This window comes from Nothobranchius furzeri, unplaced genomic scaffold (assembly GCF_043380555.1).
Source record: "Nothobranchius furzeri strain GRZ-AD unplaced genomic scaffold, NfurGRZ-RIMD1 Scf032, whole genome shotgun sequence".
Taxonomy (NCBI): Eukaryota; Metazoa; Chordata; class Actinopteri; order Cyprinodontiformes; family Nothobranchiidae; genus Nothobranchius; species Nothobranchius furzeri.
In genome coordinates, this window is record NW_027223049.1 from 30,001 (window position 1) to 37,500 (window position 7,500).

The window sequence follows — 7,500 nt, forward strand, 5'->3', positions numbered from 1 at the left end:
GTTGTGGTTCTCGCCCCGGGACTTGGGTCATAGTATAGCCCAAGTGGAGCACTTGGGTCGGACTAGGGAGGCTGTGTCGTGCCCCCTGGAGGTCTAAAGGATGACCAGTAGTTGTGGTTCTCGCCCCGGGACTTGGGTCAGAGAATAGCCCAAGTGGGACACTTGTGTCGGACTAGGGAGGCTCTGCCGTGCCCCCTGGAGGTCTAAAGGATGACCAGTAGTTGTGGTTCTCGCCCCGGGACTTGGGTCAGAGTATAGCCCAAGTGGAGCACTTGTGTCGGACTAGGGAGGCTGTGCCGTGCCCCCTGGAGGTCTAAAGGATGACCATTAGTTGTGGTTCTCGCCCCGGGACTTGGGTCAGAGTACAGCCCAAGTGGAGCACTTGCGTCGGACTAGGGAGGCTGTGCCGGGCCCCCTGGAGGTCTAAAGGATGACCAGTAGTTGTGGTTCTCGCCCCGGGCCGTGGGTCTGAGTATGGCCCAAGTGGGACACTTGTGTCGGACTAGGGAGGCTCTGCCGTGCCCCCTTGAGGTCTAAAGGATGACCAGTAGTTGTGGTTCTCGCCCCGGGACTTGGGTCATAGTATAGCCCAAGTGGGACACTTGTGTCGGACTAGGGAGGCTCTGCCGTGCCCCCTTGAGGTCTAAAGGATGACCATGAGGTCAAAAGGATGACCAGTAGTTGTGGTTCTCGCCCCGGGACTTGGGTCAGAGTATGGCCCAAGTGGTGCACTTGTGTCGGTCTAGGGAGGCTGTGCCGGTCCCCCTTGAGGTCTAAAGGATGACCATGAGGTCAAAAGGATGACCAGTAGTTGTGGTTCTCGCCCCGGGACTTGGGTCAGAGTATGGCCCAAGTGGTGCACTTGTGTCGGTCTAGGGAGGCTGTGCCGGTCCCCCTGGAGGTCTAAAGGATGACCAGTAGTTGTGGTTCTCGCCCCGGGACTTGGGTCAGAGTATAGCCCAAGTGGAGCACTTGTGTCGGACTAGGGAGGCTGTGCCGGGCCCCCTGGAGGTCTAAAGGATGACCAGTAGTTGTGGTTCTCACCCCGGGTCGTGGGTCCGAGTCTGGCCCGAGTAGAGCACTTTGGTCGGCTACCGGGGGGTGTGCCGTGCCCCCTGGAGGTCTAAAGGATGACCAGTAGTTGTGGTTCTCGCCCCGGGACTTGGGTCAGAGTATAGCCCAAGTGGAGCACTTGTGTCGGCCTAGGGAGGCTGTGCCGGGCCCCCTGGAGATCTAAAGGATGACCATGAGGTCAAAAGGATGACCAGTAGTTGTGGTTCTCGCCCCGGGACTTGGGTCAGAGTATAGCCCAAGTGGAGCACTTGTGTCGGCCTAGGGAGGCTGTGCCGGGCCCCCTGGAGGTCTAAAGGATGACCAGTAGTTGTGGTTCTCGCACCGGGACTTGGGTCAGAGTACAGCCCAAGTGGAGCACTTGTGTCGGTCTAGGGAGGCTGTGCCGGGCCCCCTGGAGGTCTAAAGGATGACCAGTAGTTGTGGTTCTCGCCCCGGGCCGTGGGTCTGAGTATGGCCCAAGTGGGGCACTTGCGTCGGACTGGGGAGGCTCTGCCGCGCCCCCTGGAGGTCAAAAGGATGACCAGTAGTTGTGGTTCTCACCCCGGGTCGTGGGTCCGAGTCTGGCCCGAGTAGAGCACTTTGGTCGGCTACCGGGGGGTGTGCCGTGCCCCCTGGAGCCATGGGAGTGAGCTCCAGCAGACTGGTATTTTTCGGAGAACCAGGCCCACACTCCTCAGACTTTGTGCCCAGGGACAGGCCACCAAAATCGGCCGCGGCTCGTGCACTTTGCCCCTGCGTTTCTCCCAGAACCAGAGCCGGAAAAATCCCAAAATTGATGCCCAGAGATAGTCGACTCTGCCTGGAATAGATTGCCACCCAAACCCGCCAACTCACGCTGGTTTTCCGATGGCCTCACCTACTAACCCGAGCATGGTCATCGCTCGCACCTTCCAAAACCTCCAGGGGCGCAGGCACTTTTCATTTACTGGCCATAAGGCCGACCGCCTTAAGCGTTAAGCGATAAGCGAAAGGCTTAGTTTGGACTTAGTTTTTGGAGCGACGAGGTCGCCGTTTTGTCAATTCTGAACCGATTTTCACGCGGTTTTCGACTGCCTGCGCCTGGGGAGCCGCCCAGAAGCCCCAGGCAGTGTTCTGGGTGGACTTCCGGACCGGTCCGGACCCGGTACCGGCCGGGGGAACCGCACCACGCCTCTCGGGCGTTTCTACACCGATTTTCGCGGGGTTTTCGACTGCATAGACGGGGCCACCTGCTGCAGGGCCCGAGGGAGGGCCTTACTGAGCTGGGTCCGACGCAGGGCCCGGTTCCTGGAGCCCGCTGGGGGGGGGGGGGGTTCTCTAAGGCTCACGGCGGGCTGCTGAGGGGCCGGATCGGATGCAGACAGGCGCTCCTCTGCCCAGGTCTTTGCTCCCCTGCCCCACTAGGAATGGAAGACACACTGCCAACAGCTTCTGGAGGGTGATGGGCCCTGCTGCAGACCAGGTCCGACCCAGGTTTCAGCTATCCCACCCCGCAGGGACTTAAAGACACACTGCCATCAGCTTCTGGAGGCTGCTGAGCTCTACTATAGAGCAGGTCCGACCCAGGTTTCAGCTCCTGCAGCCCACTAGGACTTAAACACACACTGCCATCAGCGTCTGGATGGTGATGGGCCCTGCTGCAGACCAGGTCCGACCCAGGTTTCAGCTATCCCACCCCGCAGGGACTTAAAGACACACTGCCATCAGCTTCTGGAGGCTGCTGAGCTCTACTATAGAGCAGGTCCGACCCAGGTTTCAGCTCCTGCAGCCCACTAGGACTTAAACACACACTGCCATCAGCGTCTGGATGGTGATGGGCCCTGCTGCAGACCAGGTCCGACCCAGGTATCAGCTCCTGCACCCCGCAGGGAATTGAAGACACACTGCCATCAGCTTCTGGAGGCTGCTGAGCTCTGCTATAGACCAGGTCCGACCCAGGTTTCAGCTCCTGCACCCCGCAGGGAACTAAACACACACTGCCATCTGCAACTGGAGGCTGCTGAGCCCTGCTGCAGACCAGGTCCGACCCAGGTTATGGCTCTCCCACCCCCCTGGGACTTAAACACACACAGCCATCAGCTTCTGGATGGTGATGGGCCCTGCTGCAGACCAGGTCCGACCCAGGTTTCAGCTCCTCAACCCCGCAGGGACTTAAACCCACACCGCCATCAGCTTCTGGAGGGTGATGGGCCCTGCTGCGGGCCAGGTCCGACCCAGGTTTCAGCTCTCCCACCCCGCAGGGACTTAAACACACACAGCCATCAGCTTCTGGGGGCTGCTGAGCCCTGCTGCAGACCAGGTCCGACCCAGGTTTCAGCTCTCCCACCCCGCAGGGTCTTTAACACACACACTGCCATCAGCTGCTGGAGGCTGCTGAGCTCCGCTATAGACCAGGTCCGACCCAGGTTTCTGCTCCTGCACCCCGCAGGGAATGAAAGACACACTGCCATCAGCTTCTGGAGGCTGCTGAGCCCTGCTGCAGACCAGGTCCGACCCAGGTATCGGCTCTCCAACCAGGCAGAGACTTAAACACACACACACACACACTGCCATCAGCTTCTGGGGGCTGCTGAGCTCTGCTGTAGACCGGGTCCGACCCAGGTTTCTGCTCCTCCACCCCGCAGGGACTTAAACACACACTGCCACCAGCTTCTGGAGGGTGATGGGCCCTGCTTTAGACCAGGTCTGACCCGGGATATAGCTCTCCCACCCCGCAGGGACTTAAACACTCACTGCCATCAGCTGCTGGAGGCTGCCGAGCTCTGCTGCAGACCAGGTCCCACCCAGGTTTCTGCTCCTGCACCCCGCAGGGACTTAAACACACACTGCCACCAGCTTCTGGAGGGTGATGGGCCCTGCTGTGGACCAGGTCCGACCCGGATATCAGCTCTCCCACCAGGCAGGGACTTAAACACACACTGCAATCAGCTGCTGGAGGCTGCTGAGCTCTACTATAGACCAGGTCCGACCCAGGTTTCAGCTCTCCCACCAGGCAGTGACTTAAAGACACACTGCCATCAGCTGCTGGAGGCTGCTGAGCTCTTCTATAGACCAGGTCCGACCCAGGTTTCAGCTCTCACACCAGGCAGGGACTTAAACACACACTGCCATCAGCTGCTGGAGGCTGCTGAGCTCTGCTATAGACCAGGTCCGACCCAGGTTTCAGCTCTCCCACCAGGCAGGGACTTAAAGACACACTGCCATCAGCTGCTGGAGGCTGCCGAGCCCTGCTGCAGACCATGTCCGACCCAGGTTTCAGCTCTCCCACCAGGCAGGGACTTAGAGGCACGCTGCCATCAGCTTCTGGAGGCTGCTGAGCTCTGCCATAGACCAGGTCCGACCGAGGTTTCAGCTCTCCCACCCCGCAGGGACTTAAACACACACTGCCATCAGCTGCTGGAGGCTGCTGAGCTCTGCTATAGACCAGGTCCGACCCGGGATATAGCTCTCCCACCCCGCAGGGACTTAAACACACACTGCCATCAGCTGCTGGAGGCTGCTGAGCTCTTCTATAGACCAGGTCCGACCCAGGTTTCAGCTCTCCCACCCCGCAGGGACTTGAACACACACTGCCATCAGCTTCTGGAGGCTGCTGAGCTCTGCTATAGACCAGGTCCGACCCAGGTTTCTGCTCCTCCACCCCGCAGGGAATTAAAGACACACTGCCATCAGCTTCTGGATGGTGATGGGCCCTGCTGCAGACCAAGTCCGACCCGGGTTACAGCTCTCCCACCAGGCAGGGAATTAAACACACACTGCCATCAGCTGCTGGAGGCTGCTGAGCTCCGCTATAGACCAGGTCCGACCCGGGTTCCTGCTCCTGCACCCCGCAGGGACCAAAACACACACACTGCCATCAGCTTCTGGAGGCTGCTGAGCTCTTCTATAGACCAGGTCCGACCCAGGTTTCAGCTCTCCCACCAGGCAGGGACTTAAACACACACTGCCATCACCTTCTGCTGGCTGCTGAGCTCTGCTGCAGACCAGGTCCGACCCAGGTTTCAGCTCCTGCACCCCGCAGGGAACTAAACACACACTGCCGTCACCTTCTGCTGGCTGCTGAGCCCTGCTGCAGACCAGGTCCGACCCAGGTTTCAGCTCCTGCACCCCGCAGTGGATTAAAGACACACTGCCATCAGGTTCTGGAGGCTGCTGAGCTCTGCTGCAGACCAGGTCCGACCCAGGTTATGGCTCTCCCACCCCGCAGGGACTTAAACACACACCGCCGTCAGCTTCTGGATGGTGATGGGCCCTGCTGCAGACCAGGTCCGACCCACGTTTCAGCTCTCCCACCCCGCAGGGGATGAAACACACACTGCCATCAGCTTCTGGAGGCTGCTGAGCTCTGCTAAAGACCAGGTCCGACCCAGCTTTCAGCTCTCCCACCAGGCAGGGAGTTAAAGACACACTGTCATCGGCTTCTGGAGGGTGCTGAGCCCTGCTGCACACCAAGTCTGACCCAGGTTTCAGCTCATCCACCCCGCAGGGACCTAAACACACACTGCCATCAGCTTCTGAGTGGTAATGGGCCCTGCTGCAGACCAGGTCCGACCCAGGTTTCAGCTCCTCCACCCCGCCATCACCAGCTGGAGGCTGGCTGCTGCTCCTGCACCCTGCCATCAGCTGCTGGAGGCTTCTGTTCCTCCACCCCGCCATCAGCAGCTGGAGGCTGGCTGCTGGAGGCTGGCTGCTGCTCCTCCACCCCGCCATCACCAGCTGGAGGCTGGTTGCAGCTCCTGCACCCCGCCATCAGCTGCTGGAGGCTGCCTGCAGCCCCTGCACCCCGCCATCAGCTGCTGGAGGCTGGCTGCAGCTCCTGCACACCGCCATCAGCTGCTGGAGGCTGCCTGCAGCTCCTGCACCCCGCCATCAGCTGCTGGAGGCTGGCTGCTGCTCCTGCACCCCGCCAGCAGCTGCTGGAGGCTGGCTGCTGCTCCTCCACCCAACCATCAGCTGCTGGACGCTGGCTGCTGCTCCTGCACCCCGCCATCAGCTGCTGGAGGCTGGCTGCTGCTCCTCCACCACCCAACCATCAGCTGCTGGACGCTGGCTGCAGCTCCTCCACCCCGCCATCAGCTGCTGGTGGCTGGCTGCAGCTCCTTCACCCCGCCATCAGCTGCTGGTGGCTGGCTGCAGCTCCTTCACCCCGCCATCACCAGCTGGAGGCTGGCTGCTGCTCCTGCACCCCGCCATCAGCTGCTGGAGGCTGCCTGCAGCTCCTGCGCCCCGCCATCAGCTGCTGGAGGCTGGCTGCTGCTCCTGCACCCTGCCATCAGCTGTTCGAGGCTGGCTGCAGCTCCTCCACCCCACCATCACCAGCTGGAGGCTGGTTGCAGCTCCTGCACCCCGTCATCAGCAGCTGGAGGCTGCCTGCTGCTCCTGCACCCCGCCATCAGCTGCTGGAGGCTGCCTGCAGCTCCTGCACCCCGCCATCATTTGCTGGAGGCTGGCTGCAGCTCCTGCAACCCGCCATCAGCTGCTGGAGGCTGGCTGCTGCTCCTCCACCCCACCATGACCTGCTGGAGGCTGGCTGCAGCTCCTTCACACCGCCATCAGCTGATGGATGCTGGCTGAACGCTGGAGGCTGGCTGCTGCTCCCACACACCGCCATCAGCTCCTGGAGGCTGGCTGGCTGCTGGAGGCTGTCTGCTGCTGCTCCTCCACCCCGCCATCACCAGCTGGAGGCTGGCTGCTGGAGGCTGGCTGCAGCTCCTGCACCCCACCATCAGCTGCTGGAGGCTGGCTTCTGCTCCTCCACCCCGCCATCAGCTGCTGGGGGCTGGCTGCTGGAGGCTGGCTGCAGCTCCTCCACCCCGCCATCACCAGCTGGAGGCTGGTTGCAGCTCCTGCACCCCGCCATCAGCTGCTGGAGGCTGCCTGCTGCTCCTGCACCCCGCCATCAGCTGCTGGAGGCTGCCTGCACCTCCTGCACCCCGCCATCAGCTGCTGGAGGCTGGCTTCTGCTCCTCCACCCCGCCATCAGCTGATGGAGGCTGCCTGCTTCTCCACCCCGCCATCACTAGCTGGAGGCTGGCTGCTGGAGGCTGGCTGCAGCTCCTCCACCCCGCCATCAGCTGCTGGAGGCTGCCTGCAGCTCCTGCACCCCGCCATCACCAGCTGGAGGCTGGCTTCTGCTCCTCCACCCCGCCATCAGCTGATGGAGGCTGCCTGCTTCTCCACCCCGCCATCACTAGCTGGAGGCTGGCTGCTGGAGGCTGGCTGCAGCTCCTCCACCCCGCCATCAGCTGCTGGAGGCTGGCTGCTGCTCCTGCACCCCGCCATCAGCTGCTGGAGGCTGGCTGCTGCTCCTCCACCCAACCATCAGCTGCTGGACGCTGGCTGCAGCTCCTCCACCCCACCATCAGCTGCTGGACGCTGGCTGCAGCTCCTCCACCCCGCCATCAGCTGCTGGAGGCTGCCTGCAGCTCCTGCACCCCGCCATCAGCT